This window comes from Notamacropus eugenii, chromosome 4 (genome assembly GCF_028372415.1).
Source record: "Notamacropus eugenii isolate mMacEug1 chromosome 4, mMacEug1.pri_v2, whole genome shotgun sequence".
NCBI lineage: Eukaryota > Metazoa > Chordata > Mammalia > Diprotodontia > Macropodidae > Notamacropus > Notamacropus eugenii.
In genome coordinates, this window is record NC_092875.1 from 366,921,632 (window position 1) to 366,942,001 (window position 20,370).

The following is a 20,370-nucleotide window of genomic DNA, read 5'->3' on the forward strand; positions in this document are numbered from 1 at the left end:
CCCAAAGCAGTGTGTTCAAAAAGAGTGAGCAGTAAGCTGGTGGATGGGGACTCAGAGTTAAGCTCTGGTCAGCAAATCCAGAAATGCACACACTCCTACACAACGAATGGTAAGGCTGTGTAGAAAGAGGCTGAACTAGATCTAGATGCACATCAGCCCCCACTGGGTGCCTATAGGATTCTCCAGTACTAGCTATTTGGGCCACCTGGTGGCTAAGTATATAAAATGCTGGGGAATGATGGGGCTGTGGGAGGTGGGGAGCGGCAACTTTTGAACCAAATGTTTGAAAAATATTTTCTTTCTGTGGACCAAGATTTTGGATAATAAAAAGAGATATTTGAAGATACTTCTGTTAATTTATCAAAGCTGGCAGTAACGGGGGAGGGGTGAAGGATTCCAAAAATCAAAGCATGGAATGCCGAAAATGCTTTGGCAAGGAGGGAAACTTGCTTTGAAGATTATGGAAATCTCTGGCTAAGAAATAATTGTAGGGAGAGGGGGAGAGAAGCATGAGGAATAATCTCAGGACATAAAAGGTATGTTATCTTTAAGATTTCAAAATCAGTGATTTCTAAAGACGCTTTATCATGAGACTATACTAGGTTACCTTTCAAGGAAGGAGTAGGGTAAGGTTTTACTTCTTTTGGCTCCAGATTTCATCACCACATTTGCACACTTTTTTTTCCTGACAACTCTATATGTAAATCACCATTTGTAGGTGCACTGGCCACATTGTTTCTGAAAGACATTTTTAAAAAATAAAAATAATACAGTTCAGCATGACTCCTATATTATATATCCAGAACCACTTGGAATCTTATAGCTTCCCTTTTACAATTTCTTATCCTGAGGGTTTTTCCAGCATTACACAGATTCTCTAGAGGAAAGATCTGTTCATAAGGATGATGTTTCAGAGTCCCATGATATATACATATACGTGCATATACACACACACACACACACACACATATTTCTCTCATTAACTTGTATTCTCAAATCTCTCTACCCTGCTTTCAGGGTGTTTGACTGCTATGTGGTAACTTTGGTCATTCTGACAACAACATTCCCTGGCTACTCTAGATATTTTGTTAACAGATGAAGTCTTGGCCTTTCCCTTCTCTTATTTTTAATGATGTCAGTTTTTTTTAATGAGGTATCAGACTAGGTATTCCCTGACTTCTAGGTTTGTCCTGGGCTCTCTTTATAGCTCATCTTTCTCTACAAAAACTGACTTCTCCTAGAGTGGGATCTCTTTGAAATCCAGCTACTACCTAGGCATCAGCACAGAATATTCATTTCTTTTTTTTTTTTATAATTTTCATCCAGAAAGCCAGGTTTTTATTTCCATTTTTCATAGCTACCAAAGCAAATTTCAAATGTGTTATGATATTCAAACAATCTGTGGAAAATTAGTTGGTAAAGTGCTTTGAGATGCTTGAAGATGCTAGTTGCATGAGCAATTTTAAAAGATTAGGGAGCATGAAATTCACAGACAGGAAAGAATAAGAAAGGAGACAAAAAGAAAATGATGCAAAGAAATCCTATTTCAAAATAGAGCTATTAAGCTTCAGCTAGCTATTTATGTCTCTAAGTGGCAATTGTTACCCAGTGGAGGTTTACCTTCTTTCTCATTTAGAAAATAACAATCAAATAGCTCAGTATAGAGATGAATTCAGCACTTAAATGTAACTAAAGCTGAAGGCAGAGCATTTTATCAGTGTTGTCTCAATAAATCACATTATGAAAGTTATATCACAGTAGATAAACTCTAATGGACTTAGAAAGTGAAAGAATGGAGTATTTTATAGCAGTCAGTTATATTATTTCAATCGAGGGATTTAGAGTTTTGTTTCCACGTGTGGAAATTTTCATATTCTTCTGAACTTAAGGTTAGCCCTGTTTGATTTCTCTTGGAGATGGTGGTGATGGTACTGAAGGTGGATTTTGGTCTGACGTTGGTTACTGACATGATATCATGGTCATGCACTTAGACTGCAGTCTCATGTTTGTGGTGAAGTTAGGACTCTAAGAACTTCACAGTGATGTTATTGAAAAGATCATACTACATTTGTTTAGTGTAGAATCTGAATAACCTAGGGTACTTTTTGGAGAAATTTAAACAAGCTTTTATATTAGGAGCTTAAAATACTGGAGTATACATAGATAAAAACTCCTAACAACTAAGAAATGTGGGTTAAACTGTAATGTATTAGACATCTTGAGAACAAAATAATATGATTCAAAACAGGGAAGGCACTATGGTGGGGCTAATGCGGTTTGATTCAAATTCTGACTTCTGGAAAGAAGAGAACATGCTTTTCCCGTGGTGGTGGAGAAAGGATGCTTCCTTTCCATGGTTGTATGTTGTTCTTCTGTTATCATTCAAGGGGCTATTTTGGGGAGCAGGGACTAGTTTTGTTTTTGTAATTGTGTCCCTAGTACTTAATGGCTGGCATAAAGTAAGTGCTTAATAAATCCTTTTTCATTCATTCATTTTCTTCCCCCATTAGCCTATAAGCTCTTTGAGGATAAAACAGTATTTATGTTCTTAGAAGGCTGGCAAATCAACAAGATAATGCATGATAAATTTTTTAAAAGAGTATTCTATATCTTGATTTTTTTTTATAATGAATTGAGTCATTATTGGAAGAGTAAGGTCTTAAATTAGAAATCCAGAGTTCTTAGACAACTTGATACAGTGGGAAGAATGCTTACTTTGGAATCAGAGAAACTGGGTTCAAATTTTACCATGACTACTATCTGTGTGACTTTGGACAAGTTGGTTAACCTTTCTGCCCTCAGTTTCCTCAACTATAGAATGAGGAGATTCAACTATATTATTATTATCTCAAGGAGATTGTGCCAGACTAAACTAATTGCCCCCCCCCTTTTTTGACAAGATCATTTTATTGCTAGACAAAGGGAATATCACAGACATAGTATATAGACTTCAGCAAGGCATTTTGACAAAATCTTTGATAACATACTAGGAGATAAGATGGACAGGAGCGGACTAGATGATTTCCAGTAGACTTGGAACTGGATGAATAACCTGAAATAAAGAAGTCATTAACGTTCATGTCAATCTTCAAGGAGGTCTCAAGACCCAACTTTTTTTTTGTCTTTTGTCTTGTTCTGTTCAACAGTGTGGATGGGCATCAAATGTAAAGCCAGAAAAACCTAGGTTTAAATCCTGTCTCAGATATTTACTTGCTTAAATATGTGATTACTTAATGAGGTTACTTAAGTGACCTGGGCCCATGTTATTTAAGTTCTAGGGTCTTAATTTCCTTATCTATGAAATGAAGGATTCACCTCCCTTTCAAGAATGAATTCTTTATTTTATAATTCTAGTTGTATGTCACTCCCCTACTCAATTAACTCTAGTGGCTCCCTATCACCTTCAGAATTAAATTTAAACTCTTTTTGGATTTTAAAGCCCTTTATAACTACAGCCCTACTTCAATCTTCTTGTGTCTCCCTCCTCTCTATACTCTCTGATTCAGTGACGCTGGCCTCTTTGCTGTTTTCTAGAATAAGGCACACCATTTCCCATCTTTCATTCTTGGAATGCTTTTACTTCTCATCTCCTCTTACTTCCTTCAAGTTACAGGATCTCTCCTTTTGTAAGAAGTTTTTCCCATCATTCTTAATGCTAATATCTTCCCTCTGTAGGTCATCATCAATTTATCTTGTATGCACCTTGTTTGTACATATTTGTTTGCATCTTGTTTCCTTGATTAGACAATAAGCTCCTTGAGAGCAAGTTCTGTCTTTCTCCTTTCTTTGTGTCTCTGGTGCTTTGCCTGGCACATAGTAGGTACTTAATAAGTACTTGTTGACTGGCAGAATATTCTAAATTATTGAACAATTAAAAAAAATCCAGCTTTGTTACTTTGAGCATATACTCATGGGAATGATGTACTGGTCCCTGGGAAAAGATGGAACCCTGCCATAATATGTAGAAATATGTAATACCTCCAAGAAATCTCCTTGTTCTTGCATCCTTTCAATTCAAGACAGATAACTTTAAGAAAAAGTTACCTGCTGATTTCCTCCCCCTTTTCTAGCCCTGGAGGCCTCTATACATTTACACATCACAAATGTCTTCTTTACCTTGAATACTAGAATGCAGATTTTTTTTTTTTAAGCAGAGATTTCAGTACATTTCAAGAAGATAAATTTTGTTATTTTTAAAGCATGATTTATTGTCCTCTGTTATTGCCAATGACATTAATACTTGGGTTCTTTTTTTCTTTTTTTTTTTAAATTTTTAAAAATTTATTTATTTAACTTTTAACATTCATTTTCACAAAATTTTGGGTTCCAAATTTTCTCCCCATTTGTCCCCTCCCCCCACCCCAAAACACCGAGCATTCTGATTGCCCCTATCACCAATCTGCTCTCTCTTCTCATCCCTCTCTTCCCTTGTCCCCATCTTCTTCTTTGTCCTGCAGGGCCAGATCACTTTCTATACCCCATTACCTGTATTTCTTATTTCCTAGTAGCAAGAACAGTACTCGACAGTTGTTCCTATAACTTTGAGTTCCAACTTCTCTTCATCCCTCCCTCCCCACCCATTCCCTTTGGGAAGGCAGGCAATTCAATACAGGCCATATCTGTGTAGTTTTGCAAATGACTTCCATAATAGCCGTGTTATGTAAGACTAACTATATTTCCCTCCATCCTATCCTGCCCCCCACTGCTTCTATTCTCTCTTTTGATCCTGTCCCTCCCCAGGAGTGCTGACTTCAAATTGCTCCCTCCTCCCATTGCCCTCCCTTCCATCATCCCCCACACCCTGCTTATCCCCTTCTTCCCCACTTTCCTGTATTGTAAGATAAGTTTTCATACCAAAATGAGTGTACATTTTATTCCTTCCTTTAGTCGAATGTGATGAGAGTAAACTTCATGTTTTTCTCTCACCTCCCCTCTTTTTCCCTCCACTAACAAGTCTTTTGCTTGCCTCTTTTATGAGAGATAATTTGCCCCATTCCATTTCTCCCTTTCTCCTCCCAATATATTTCTCTCTCACCCCTTAATTACATTTTTTTAGGATATGATCCCATCCTATTCAATTCACTCTGTGCTGTGTGTGTGTGTGTGTGTGTGTGCGTGTGTGTGTGTGTAATCCCACCAACTACCCAGATACTGAAAAGTTTCAAGAGTTACAAATATTGTCTTTCCATGTAGGATTGTAAACAGTTCAACTTTAGTAAGTCCCTTATGAACTCTCTTTGCTGTTTACCTTTTCATGCTTCTCTTCATTTTTGTGTTTGAAAGTCAAATTTTCTTTTCAGCTCTGGTCTTTTCATCAAGAATGCTTGAAAGTCCTTGATTTCATTGAAAGACCAATTTTTCCCCTGAAGTATTATACTCAGTTTTGCTGGGTAGGTGATTCTTGGTTTTAATCCTATCTCCTTTGACTTCTGGAATATCATATTCTATGACCTTCTATCCCTTAATGTAGAAGCTGCTAGATCTTGTGTTATCCTGATTGTATTTCCACAATACTTGAATTGTTTCTTTCTAGCTGCTTGCAATATTTTCTCCTTGACCAGGGAACTCTGGATTGACCACAATGTTCCTAGGAGTTTCTCTTTTTGGATCTCTTTCAGGCGATGATCAGTGGATTCCTTGAATACTGATTTTGCCCTCTGGTTCTAGAATCTCAGGGCATCTCCTTGATAATTTCATGAAAGATGATGTCTAGGCTCCTTTTTTGATCCTAGCTTTCAGGTAGTCCAATAATTTTTAAATTGTCTTTCCTGGATCTATTTTCCAGGTCAGTTGTTTTTCCAATGAGATATTTCACATTATCTTCCATTTTTTCATTCTTTTGGTTTTGTTTTGTGATTTCTTGGTTTCTCATAAAGTCATTAGCCTCCATCTGTTCCATTCTAATTTTGAAGGAACTATTTTCTTCAGTGAGCTTTTCAACCTCCTTTTCCATTTGGCTAATTCTGCTTTTGAAAGCATTCTTCTCCTCATTGGCCTTTTGAACCTCTTTTGCCAATTGAGTTAGGCTAGTTTTCAAGGTGTTTTTCTTCAGCATTTTTTTGGGTCTCCTTTAGCAGAGTGTTGACCTGCTTTTTATGCTCTTCTTGCATCTCTCTCATTTCTCTTCCCAGTTTTCCTCTCACCTCTCTAACTTGATTTTCAAATTCCTTTTTGAGGTCTTCCATGGCCTGACTCCATTGAATATTTATTTTGGATGTGTGCGATACAGAAGCCTTGACTTCTGTGTCTTTCCCTGATGGTAAGCATTGTTCTTCCTCATCAGAAAGGAAAGGAGGAGATATCTGTTCACCAAGAAGGTAGCCTTCTATGGTCTTATTTTTTTTTCCCTTTTCTGGGCATTTTCCCAGCCAGTGACTTGACTTCTGAGAGTCCTCTCCACACCCACCCCACCTCCAGATTTGCCCAGGCAGGGGTTGGAAGCTGAGATTCAAATGCTGCTTCCCAGCCTCAGGGCTTTTGGTGGGGGCGGGGCTGCTATTCAGTGTGAGAGTAAGTTCAGGTGTTCAGGTTGGGGCAGGGCTGCCACATGGGGCTCAGTTCCCTCAGGGTGTTTATGCTGAGACCTTCAACAATGGATCCTGCTTTGGGAGCCCTTGTCCCCTGCTGCCTCTGCTGCTGCCTCCCGAGGGGGCCTGAGTTATGGGGATACCCCACTCCCCTCTCGGCCAGCCAAAGAGACCCTCTCACTGACCTTCCACACCTGTGGGTGGAGGGACCTGTGTGGCCTGCTGGAGATTCTGTCCCTGAAGCCTGCTTGGATCTGCTCCTCTTGGTGCCGGGCAGCCAAGGCAGGTCAGGGCTCTGCTCTGGGTTCGGTGTGTGGTGGACCTTTTGCATTGGTTTTTCAGGGCTCTCTGGAACAGAAATCTCTTCCGCTCCATTGTTCTGTGGCTTCTGCTGCTCCTGAATTTGTTGGGAGTTCTTCTTTACTGGTATTTTATAGGCTGTGGGTTTGGAGCTAGCATATGTGTATCTTTCTACTCAGCCATCTTGGCTCCTCCCCCAATACTTGGGTTCTTTTGTAAGCAATTGGTGGCTCTTTGAGTCCACTAATTTTTTAATTAGAACATCACATTATATAAAAACTAATTATATTATGCCTCCTGGTAGGATTTGGGGGGAAGGAGCTTTTTGTCTAGCTGAGGAAATACTACATGTCCTTAGGAAGTTAGAGAAATGATTATTAAATCATCAAACATTGGTGAAATCCAGGATTTTTTCTCTTCCTCATTTGGAGGTTAGATCAAAGCTTAGTTCTCTGAAGGGCAGGACAGATGAAGAGATGAAATCTTGGAATTGTTATCCTACCCAACTAGAGAAATTTACGAAGAATTTGATCTTAGATGAAATCCAGCCCATTGTGTTCCACTCAACAAGTTCTGAGCAGAGGTGGACGCTTTTTTGTCTAGATTGCCCTAGGTGGGGACTGAGTAGTCTGGATTAGAGATAGTCTCTTTATCCAAGACTGAGTTATCAGAGTCACATCCCTCAGCCCCCTCATGATAATATTCATTCTTCTAATTAATTTTTAACCAATCAGAGTTGATTGCTACCCTCAGGAACACCTACTCTTTCAAGGGCAGATAAGTATTGACTTGATTCCATATTGATGGATTGACTTGATTCCATATGGAATATATGATTCCATACTTGTCATTCAAGAATGCTACTGATCATTTTATTAATTATATGCTAGCATGATTAATAAAATGATTAATTTACCCAAAAATTATTTCTCCTGAACCTTTTATGTATTACAGAAGACAACCAAGGATAGGAGGAAACAAATGCTAAGAGACAAATAACATTCTGGGGTTTAGATAGTCACAAAAAATTTATGAAATTGATGTGCATAGTGGATTGCATTTGTCCTTTGTTGCCGAAGAAGACATCAGAGAAATAATGATGTGACTTGCACTTGACTTTGTTTTGAGTGAAGGAGGGCTGTGCCGGTCACCAGCCTCACTTCTCCTCCAGAGCCATCTGAATCCAGTGACCAGATATTCATCAGGATGACTGGAGATGACCCAGGATGAGGCAACTGGGGTTAAGTGACTTGCCCAAGGTCACACAGCTAGTGAGTATCAAGTGTCTGAGGTGAGATTTGTGAGATTTGAACTCGGGTCCTCCTGACTCCTGCACTGATGCTCTATCCACTGCACCACCTGCCCCCTAAGAGATTAGATTAGAGAGGAGAGAAATTACAAAGAAGATAGGGCATCAGGAAACTGTTAGTCCAGAGTTGATGTCATGCTGCCTTGGATTCTGGTGGTGGTAGTGAGAATGAATAGGAAGGGAAAAAGAGAGTCCTAGGAAGGTCTTAGAGTAAGAGAGATGCTATGGGTAGGCATTGCTTCAAAGCTCAGCAATTACAAGAAGAAAATAAGTAAATGGATATGTCACAAGTAATTTTTACAGAAAAAATAGCTAAAGACCAATTCACCAGCCTATCCTTCTTGGAAATGCCATAGAACTCCTGTCCCTAGACTTCTCCTTCTTCCACAGGTCACATGTTGGCCTAGGCAACCATTCAGTCCTTGTGGTAGCTGCAATTTTAGACACTGAACTTTTCAGAGCCAGTCCGTGACCATTTTATCAAGGGCAAATTGAGACCCATGAATCACACTGACTTTGAGGCGCAAGATGAACAAAAATGGGCAACTGTGAAATATGGAGTCTAGGGAACAAGAAGACGCAAAATATACAAGATGAAATACAACAAAGTAACATGAAGCTATTTAATAAAACACAGGAGAAATCAAGCTAGACAAAGGAGAGAAAACCACCTGAATCTTTGCATGGCGGCTGAATCTGCCTTAATTTCTTATCTACTCTAAACACAGGATTTTCTTGAGAATAGGACTGTCGAGCTTTTTTATTTGTATAACACAATGTCTGGCCCATAGTACATGTGTAATACATGCTTTGTAACTCATTCATTTCAATTTATTCATGCATGTAAAAAGCCAAAAAGTCACTTATATCACAAAATCACACACATAAAATCAAATTAATCAAATTCATTTTGAGAATGTTAGAAGAGAAAACTCTGCCCAACTTCATTTCTTAATAAAAAGTAAACTTGGAAATGAGGTGAAGAAAATGATACTTCTTTGATTTAATGGTGTCGTGAACATCAGATATCTCGGAAAATATCAGAAATACATTCAAGGACAGCATATTTTCTTCTGGGTTTCTTAGTTTCACTGTGAATGAAAATCTGGATTTCAGTGGCAGACTAAATTTAACTGCTACTTGTCACAGCTACATCTGTTGATGTCAGTGTGACAAGAATTATTAGACTTGACTTCTCAGGAAAAAAAATGAACAATTTTAAAGGAAATTAAAATGATCATCCTCGAAACCTTGAAAAGGTTCCACATACAAACAGAAAGAAATTGCATCACTGACAACTGATGTGTCTGTAGCTTCACTAAAGCAAGTACCAGAAGCAGATGAGGATGGATATATCACAGGATCTCATTAGTAAGAATTATTGGCAGGGTTCTGATCCCTATATTTCCTTAGGGTATGCATCATTGAATGATTGTGTGAGATAATATTTGTGAAGTGCTTTGCAAATCTTAAAGCCTTATATAAAGGTGATGATGATGATGATGATGGTGGTGGTGGTGGTGATGTCAAGTATGACCTAGGAACCAGCAAGTTCAGCTTTGTGTGTGTGTGTGTGAAAAATTTGATACTTTCTGCAGGGATTGATCTTGCAACGTGAGAAAACTGGATTTTGAATGGGCATATACTAGCTCATTTGGGGTGCTTTTAAACCATTTTTCACGGATGGGCCTGGTAACTCATCTATGTTTGATCTTTGCCAGTTTAGGAGAATTCCTCCCTCTTGCTTTTCTGGGTGGTATTAGGCAACATGCAAGTAAATCAACAATGAAGATTGGAGCAAGAACAAAGATTGTTAATGAATAGCCCATGGCTGCCAGATTACACTTACTACAGCAAAGGTGACTACATTTCAAGTGCCTAGAAAATGCTTTCATAAAACCCCAATACTTAGATCATTGCTCCTTTGTCTGAAAAGTCACGCTGTAAGGTTTTTGAGGACCAGAACAAGAGTGGTAGCGTTAGATTCAGTCTCTTTGAGAACAACAGCATACATTTCTAAGTGTAGCCATTCTCACTGAGATTTCTGAAAGTAGATTATGACTCAGACATGCAGATTATTTGATGGATTCTGTGGAATTAATTTGGTTTAGTGAATTGGCACTATCATACTACAGTGGTAGAATTATCTAGAAGTCAATAAAAGCATATTCCCCAAATCTCTACATTATCTGGATTGTATGTAAATAAAGAAGCAGGCATTTAGGAGGCTCCATTTGTATGTCAGGCACTATGCTAAGTGCTTTATAAATATTATCTCATCTGATACTCCCAACAACCTTGGGAGGTAATGTCACTTTTGTCACCGTTTTAAAATTGAGGAAACTGAGGCAGAAAGAAGTTAAGTGCCTTGTCCAGGGTCACACAGCTAGTAAATAAAAGTTTAACTCGTCTTCTTGTCTCCAGGCTCAGGGCTCTATCCGTTGTACTCTAAGATGTGACTTCTTATAGATTTGTTTCTTTTTTAATTTTGTTTTTCTTTAGTTTTGAAAGACTGAAAGTATCAGATGACATAATCATCTTTCTCTTCAGCTCACACAAGGAAACTTTCAAAGGTCCATTTCAGGCAGAGAACACAACTTTACAGAGCTTGAGTCTCACAGGTAGAGCCATACATCAAACAGACAGCCAAATAATTAAGTGCATTCAATAAATAGTAAATACTCAAGTGGATCTGTGATTTTATAAATATGGATGTTCTCTCCAAGCATTGCAAGCCATTATGCCTCATTACCTTGTGGTTCTCTTGTCATTTTTTTCCCCAGAATTTCACCATAGGGATTCATTTGATATTCCAGGGACCATTCTCAATTTTTCTTGAGACTATGAAATTACAAGGGGAGCAAATCAGCAATTACCCCTTGATCTCATCATGTGATCAACCCATGCAATAAATACATCACTTGAATTTGTTTTGGTGCTATAGGAAATATATGTGATAGACATTTTGAAGTATATGCTTGACATTATTGTATGTGTTACAAGTGGGGCACAAGTAGTGTCCAAGTAGCCATGGATGTTTTTGTGTTCATAGCATTTGCAAATGTATATCCAGAGTCGCATAACTATGAGAGTCACTGAGTAATTAGCCAAGAAATAGCTAAGTGGCATAGAGTATTGAGTCTGGAGTCAGGAAGACCTGATTTCAAAACTGGCCTCAGATGTTTACTAGCTATGTATTCTTAATCAAGTCATTTAACATCTGTTTATCTCAGTTTCCTCAACTGTAAAATGGGGATAATAATAGCACCTACCTCCTAAGGTTGTGAGGATCAAATGAAGAAATTATAAAGTACAGTGCCTGGCACACAGAAAGTGCTGTATAATTCTTAGCTATTGTTATTGTTAGAATTTCCATATTTTCTTTCACCAGCATTTATGGAACTTTGGCTAACTTAGGTAGATATGAAGATATCAATTCAAATAGCTGACATAGAAAGTGACATGAATGCTATGTAAAAATCAGAGAATCATAGGTTTAGAACTGGAAGGAACCTGAGAGATTACCTAGCACAAGGCTGTTCTTTTATAGATAAGAAAGTAAAGGCTTAAGTGGCTTGACCGGCCTCACACCAAAGCCAGAATTTGAAGCTGGGTTCTCTAGCTCCAGAACCACTCTCCCTTCTAGTACACCATGTGTTACCTTTTAATGAACTGAAGGGGGTAATCATATGTAATTGATCAACTCATCCTTAGAGTAGTAAACCTCTGAAAAGGAGTCGAAAAGACTCATGTGACCCTCAGATTTTTCCATTTCTATTTAAAAATTTGAAAATTTGTCTTCAACTCTCAGAGCTGATAAGAGACTCTAACAAGAATATAAAAATTAGCAAGGACTTTAGGGGCTACTGAGTTCAACTCATATCTTCAAAAGTATCCCTCTATAGTATCTCCAATAAGTACTTATCCAGACTTCACATGATGACCTCCTGTGAAAGAGAACCCATAAGCTTGGAGCCCACTTCACTTTGCAAGAACTCTAATTGTTCGAATATTTTCCCTTCCACTAAGTCTATATTTACCTCTTTACAAATAATGTACCTCAATTAAAATATAAGTAGAAGGAAAACTCTTAAGTGGAAGGATGCTCAGGACTTCTACTGTTTTCCATCCTGTGGCTATCCTTTCTTAAATGGCCTTTGCTGTTGCTGTTTCCAACTCCATTCTTCCCTAGCACTCCCTGCCAAGTCTGATAATCTGAGGTTTCTCTAGCATAAAGTTACCCAGAATGATAAGCTTGTCCTCTTTTGGCACACTGATGATAAGGGTCTCTAGGTCTTCATAAAATTTTTCGTTGACTTCATCAGGGTTTGTCATGGTGGGAGCATAGGTACTGATGGTGGTTGCATGATGTTTTGCTGCTACTAGCAATTGCATTGTCATGAACCTGTCATTCACTTCTTTTGGCAGGTATACCAGCTTGCTGATTAGATTAGTTTTGATTTCAAAACCCACATCAGCTTCCCTGCACTCCCCTTCACTGTGCTCACTCCAGAAAAAAAGTGTATCCAGCTCCAGCTTCAGTAAGATGGCCTTCATTTGCCAATTTTGTTTCACTCAGGGCTGCTATTTGGATGCTATACCTGTTGAGTTCTCTTTCAACAAGAGCAGTTTGTCTCTCAGGTCTACTGGATTTTGTGTTATTTTTAGTGTGTGCACATTCCATGTGCCGATGGTGAATGGAATCATCTTTGCAGATGTTTTTGTACATTTTTTTTTTTTTGTATTCCAACCACATAGTGGGATTCCCTGCCTGCCAAGGTAATAAGTCCAGGAGGAGTAAGCAGACAATGTTTAAGGCACCTTTTTCTTCCCCCTTACTCATGCCAGGAGTGAGCAGTAAGATCCTTAAAAGGCTGCTCAGACACCCAGGGGGTTGCTGAGTCCCACTGCTACTCCCAGTGAGAAAAGACCAATGCTATGGCCTATACGCAGGCTTGTGATTACTTTTCCCAGTGTACCCACACCTGTTGCTTCATTGCTTGCTTGTTGCCACAGGACTTTGAGGTATAATAGTAAAATGATATGGGTGATGTCTTTTGATTTGTGCATAAATTGGATTTAAGTGAGGCAGAGTTGCACAAAATCATCAGCCTCACTCTCTCCTCCAGAGTCATCATAGCCCAGTGAAAGGACAGAGTCAAGATGGCTGGCGATGGCTCAGGATGCAGTGGATGACCTTAGCATCTTCAGTGTCTAACCAAGCTCTAAGCACTCCTCATTGCCTGCTTCAGCTGCCTTTATGGCCATTGGAACAAATTGTTCTCATCTGCCCATTCCACTGGAGGAAGTCTTCACATGCTTGGAGTAGACACACTTGGAGTAATTCACCGATGGGTTTGAGACACTTTGGTTACCCTCAAGCTGCTTTGGTCTGTCTGCTGAAACAGTTTATTGGGGTGTGGCTGCTGCACATGCTGCAGCTTCTTGGAACCACAGATGAAAGTTAGGTGGAACAGATGGACACCAAAGGAGTCCTGAAAATGCAATACAACCTCATGGATGTACCCTCACAGCAAACATTAGCATCTAATAGACTATGTGATTGTAAGGAGAAGAGACAGACAAGATGTGAAAGTGACGAAGGTACTGTGTGATGCAGAGTGCTGGACTGATCATAGACTTATCCTTTCCAAGCTAAATATTGTCATTCATCAAAAGTGCCACCCCCAAAGCAAAATGACTACCAGAAGAATTAATGTCAACAAATTAGAGCTCTTCTCTGAGCCTGAACAGTTTGTTGCTAACTTGGAGGGAAAATTGAGCCAACACATAGTTGGCAAAAGTGGAGCAGAAAAGGAGTGGGCAGCTTTCAGAGATTTGGTGCACAGCACTGCATTTGCTTGTCTGGGGCAGAACACTAGCAAACACCAATACTGGTTTGATAAAAATGATGGAGAAATTCAGAAGCTGCTAAATGAAAGATGAGAACTCCACAGAATATATCAGCAGGATAGTTCATCCACTAAGAAGGCAGTATTTAATTTCATCAAAAGCAAAGTATAAGCAAAGCTTAAAGAGATATAGGATTCCTGGCTCAGTAAGAAGGCAGATGAAATTCAGTTTTAAGTGGATAGTAACAATTCAAAATGCCTTTATGATTCCCTGAAAGCTATTTAAGGACCAAAAACCTATGGTGCACAACAACTACTCAATGCTGATGGAGCCACATTGATCAGTGATAAGGACATGATCCTAGAGAGATGAGCTGAACAGCTCCATAGTGTTTTCAACAGACCATCATCAATCAATGCTGAGGCCATTGACCATTTACCTTGGGTTGAAGTCAATCCTGCCTTAGCTGAACATGCAACTGAAGAAGAGGTTTTGAGGGCCATTAGGCTCCTTTCATATGGCAAAGCACCTGGTGCTGGTTCTATTACGCCTGAGATTCACAAGGTAGGGGGACCATTGGTCACACAAAAACTGACTGAAATTTTCCAGGTCATATAGCAAGAGGAGGTTATCCCCAGGAATTCAAGGATGTCTCTATTGTCCATCTCTATAAAGGTAAAGGGAATAGATTGTCCTGTGATAATCGCAAGGGGATCTCTCAGCTATTTCTGGCAAAATTCTTGCTAGAGTCCTCCTTAATAGGTTGATCCTTCACCTGGAAAACAGTCATATACCTGAGAGCCAGTGTGGCTTCAGAAAGGGCTGAGGAACAGTCAATATGGTGTTTGCTGCCTGACAATTCCAGGAGAAATGCCAGGAGCAGAACAAAGGTCTATACACAACATTTGTAGATCTGACCAAGGTCTTTGACACTGTTAGTTGTGAGGGCTTATGGAAAATTGTGTCAAAATTTGGTTGCCCAGAGAAATTCATCAATATTGTACCTCAATTTCATGATGGCATGTTGGCCCAAATTCTGGATAGTGGACAATGCTTTTGTACCTTTCCAGTCACCGGTGGAGTGAAACAGGGCTGTGTGCTTGCTCCCATGCTTTTTAACATGATGTTTTCAGCCATGTTGTCAAATGCTTTCAATGAGAATGAACACGGCATCAAGGTCAACTATCATAGTGATGGTAAATTCTTCAATTTGAAAAGGCTACAAGCCAAGATCAAAGTGGAAGGAGTGTTAGTACATGATTTTCTGTTTGCAGATGGTTGTGCACTCAATGCAGCCTTTGAAGTTGAGATGTAACAAAGTATGGATCACTTCTCTGCTTCCTGTGCTAATTTTGGCCCAGCAATAAACACCAAGAAAACACAGGTGCTCCATCAGTCACCACCACATCATTCATATGTGGAACCATCGTTACAACAAACGGAGAAATTTTGAATGTTGTGGTTAAGTTCACTTACTTTGGTAGTGTAATTTCCAGGGATGTGCACATTGACGATGTACGCATTGCCAGAGCTAGTTCAGTGTTTGGGAGGCTCTGAAGAAAGGTTTGGGACAGAAGAGGTGTTAGACTGACTACCAAACTGAAGGTCTACAGAGCCATTGTGCTGACCTCATTGTTGTATGCCTGTGAAACATGGACAGTTTACCAACTTCATGCCAGGAAACTGAATTGCTTCCATTTGAACTGTCTTAGGAAGATTCTGAGGATTACCTGACAGGATAAGGTACCAGACACTGAAGTCCTTGCTTGACCCAAACTGCCAAGTATTCAAACTATGCTTCAGAGCGTACAATTCTGATGGGCTGACCACGTTGTACGAATGCAAAATGTACACTTGCCAAAAGGACTACTTTATGGAGAACTCACATGGGACAGGCAATCACATGGTGGTCAGAAGAAGCGATACAAGGACACTCTCAAGGTCTCTCTCAAGAACTTTGAATTTGACTGTGTAATGTGGGAGACACTGGCATAGGACTGCTCAACATGGTATGTCCACATCAGAAAGGGTACTGTGCTCTGTGAGCAAAGCAGAATTGAGACAGCACGAAGTAGGATGTACAAATTTGGACTATTCATCCCAAATATTCACATGTAACATCTGTATTCAACCTGTGGTAGAGCATTCCAATCTTGCATTGGTCTGATCAGCCACAGTCAGACACACTGAAACTTCACTTTATCATGGTGATGTCATTTTGGTCCTCTTCGAGAACAAAGGACAACAACTACCAACCATTCTTTCTTAAGAGGGGGAGGAATCAAGGTCAGCACTCTGCCTCTTCTCACCTTATCTTGTCTCTTTCTTCTCTAGTGGTCACTTTACAGGGGATCTTAACTAGCCGTCCACAATTTTTTTTTTAAATTTTGCTATCTCAATACAATGTGTTTCCTTTGTTATCAACTCTATTTTATATTATGAATTAAAAAAGATATTTATTATTCTCAAAAGGGTCCATTGGCTTAAGCAGACTGACAAAGGGATCAGTGATGCCAAAAAGGTTTTATTGTTCAGCTGTGTCTGACCCCATTTTAGTTTTCTTGTCAAAAATAATGGAGTGATTTACCATTGCCTTCTCCAGTTCATTTTACAGATGTGGATACTGAGTTAAATAGGGTTAAGTGACTTGTCTAATGTTATACAGCTAGCAATGTCTGAGTCCAGATTTGAACTCAGGAAGATGAGTCTTCCTGACTCCAGACTGGGTACTCTATCTACTGTATCACCCAGCTGCTATAAAAAAAAGGAAAAAAAAAGGGTTAAGAATTGTCTTAGAAGAAACACTTCCTCTAGTAGGCAGAACATGCAGTTGCTGGTGTCTAGCTCTTTTACTTTTTCATCCAAGTGACAGGCTATATTGTTTCTCTCCCTGGGGCTCTAAGTCAGAGGCCAGTGCTTCGTTCTGGTGAGTGTTCTGATGGCTATAAAAGAGGAAGCAAATGTCAATTCTTCCCTCTTTCCCTATGTCTGGCTAAGTGGCCTCACATCAAAATATGCGTAGCTGTGCCTGGGTTAAGTATTAATCTATAATCAGATTTATAGCTTTTGTACATAAGTGGAATGAAGTCTAGGTGAGTGACACTTAGAATGGGTTCAAGAGTATTTATTGATATACAACTGATGGAGTGTGGACCCAATCCAAGAACTTCACCCCTTACCCCAAAAGAATTTGAGTCTCATTTGTTTACTGGTCCTGAAAACCCTCCTTTGAACTTTCCCCTGAACTGGCCTTGAATTTTCCCACTTGATCAAATCTCTGGCATTGGCCTGAGGTATCAACCCATTCCAGTCAACAGACCTTTCATTAAAGTATTCATTCCCCCAATCTCACAATTCTCTGTTACTCTGAACTTAACCCAGCCCTTCATAATCTGTTACCTCCAGATTTCCCCCCTCCACTACTTCCCACTCTTTTTCCTATGTAGACCCCATTCTCCCTTGGTCAAGTAGTCTAGGTCCCTGGTATTCTGACTCTTGTCTGTTTCAGCCCAGTTACCCTAGACTATTTGGCCACTCCTAGATCCTTCCCACAGTCTTTCTATATATAAGATCCGTTTTGTCTCCAATAAGATGCTCAGATTCCTTAAGAGTCTGGCCTGTATGGGGGATTTTTAGAATCATGTCCCCCGACCAGTGTTCTAATAAACCTTGTCTTTGGCTGAAAGAAAACTTGGGTCAAATTCATTCAAGGCAAGACCTTGAATTGATGATGCATTTTTGCTTATTGTTAATACAATTTTGCTTCTTAATGAGATTAAAGATTTTCACCACCCATGAATAGGCCTGTCCATTAAGAGGAATTTAATTAGGGAAGATTTGTAGGAAGGCCCATATCTTTTGTTAATGAGGCACTGGTTCTCAAGGGTTGTGATGCCCTCTGACTCTAAAAATGTATAAATACTCTGAGGTGAGTTTTTACTTTGGGCCTTAATTTTTAGAAGAAGGTTTATGTGTAAGATGAGACTCTGAGAAGCTGCTAAGCAATCCTCCAGCTTCGAAAAGCCAGGTGTTGTTGCTTCTCTCTCTCTGGTAACTATGAATATATGCAATGGTCAGACAGTTGTATCTGTCTGATGATCTGTGGTGCATATATTGCTTATGTCAGGCATCTAGAAGCACTGTCTGTTGATCTTTATTTCTCTGTATTTTCTCTGAAGTTTTTCCCCTGAACTAAGTGAATGATACACGTGCTTGATTAAAGTGATTATTGACCCCTCAAAATTTGCTTTCCTTTTAGAAAAGCAGATCAAAGAACCTGTACAGCAAGACCTCCTCTGTATATCAGGGTCCTTGCGTTTATAGACCTGTGTTGCTATTTTGGGGTCCCAGTACCCCTAAGCCTCAACACAGCCAATAATAGTATTGGAAATTAACAAGAGCTTTAGTCAGGGCCACATATATGTAAGTCTTCACCCCTTACTTCTAGAGCCAGATACTTTATATTTCCAAAATAAGATTAGGAAGAGTAATGAGCAGCCCATGGTAGTAGGAGACAGAAGTGTCTTCCTGGGTCTGTCATTTGATAAGGTCCAATGTGGTGCCCCAGACCTGAAGCAGAGCATACACTTCTGGTGAAATCTCAGGTATCCTGGGAATCCAGCATATACACAGTTTTAGAAAAAGGATTGATGTAGTGGCTTCCATTTTGCTGGAAGAGCCTTGGGGACAAGGAACAGGAGTTCTCTGAAAATCACCTAATAAGGAACCAGGAAGCATATTCTAACTGGGCCATGAAGAAAGGAACAGAGAAGTCCTGGGGATAAGGAAGTTGGAATTACAGACATATCAACAAACTTGTGGAATAGTTTGAACAGCCAGTTGTAACCTAGAATTGAGTGTGGTTAAACCTCAAGCTGACCAGCACTGAGCAACAGCGACTAGGCCTGGGAGAATGAGGCTATAGATTCCTCTGTCTATTCAATGACTTAACACATGTGAGGGAGGGAATGAACTTTTATTAAGTACCTCCTATATGTTAAAGCACTGTCCTAAGTGCTTTATAAGTGTTTTCTCATTTGATGTGAGGTAAGTGCTATCATTAACCCAGTTTTACAATTGAAGAAACTGAGGCAAAAAGAGGTTAAGATATTTGCCCAGAGTCACACAGCTAGTTAGTGTTGAAGGCCAGATTGGAACTGAGGTCTTTCTGACTCCAGATCCACCACTCTATTCATTGTGTCATCTAGCTGCCTCATGGGGTGTACCCAAAGTCTCAGTGCTTTGTGGGGTCTCGACTCATATGGAAAAACATTAGCGAAAAGCAACCAAAGAGTCTGGCTGAACTCAGAGAACATCTCAGTTACTCATCAGCTGCGGTTCTTCTCTGTCTGCCACAGAGCATTCAAAGCCTCAGTCAGTCTCACAGCCTAATAAACCCTCAGCCTGAACAAGCCTCTTTCCCTGCCAAATGGTCTCACTCATGACACTGTTCCCTTATATTGGGGTCCCAATCCAGGGGATGAAATATTACATAAAGAAAATGACCATTTTGGCCTAGCCCCCACTCCTTGATGTAGTTTATCCTCTGAGCCATTAGTTTTACTTACTCAGTAGGTGACCCTGACAGTTTTATTGTACATGGAAGTAAAATGAATCCCAAACAGGAGAAACTCACCTCCACCTATGTAGAGACAACCATTACAAACAATCTTTCTCTCTTTCATACCTACTTCTTCTCTTATGCAAATGGGAAAACCTGCCAAGAACACATACCCAGGGCTCAGAAAAAGGAAGGTCGGAGGGGGACTCTGCTGTTCCATAGTCACTTGCTAGAGGCAATCGCATTCACATTACAGGCTCTAGGAAATCTCCCTCCAAGCCTTTCAGGGTCTATATAGTTCTCAGAGCTGCCGTGCTACATGACTCTATCTTACCTGCAGGAATGCCTGGGTGTCAGTATCTTTAAGGTCACCGATAAAATTTTGTATTCTCAATTTATAGGTGTCACAGAATCCGACAATATCCCAGGTAAAAGAAGATATCTGAACAGGAGGAATTGCCTCTGCAATATTCCTTACAAGTGCATTTTTGACATTGTCATGTTTGTATTGATCCAGAAAGTTCCACAAAAGTGATAGTCATAATAAATTCTCTCTCTCTCTCTCTCTCTCTCTCTCTCTCTCTCTCTCTCTCTCTCTCTCTCTCCTTCTTAAGTTGTCTATTTTTGAGTATGGTTGAACTGTTACTAATGCTAGCTACTTTTTTTTTATCCAGGGTTTTGCAAAAGTCTATACCAAATTTTGGGGATACTGTTTATAGCATTTTAAGGTTCTTTACAGCATTTTAAAGCTTTGCTATTATTATTCTCATTTTACAGTTAAGGCAACTAAGGCTAAGAAAAGTTAAATAATTCTCCAGGAG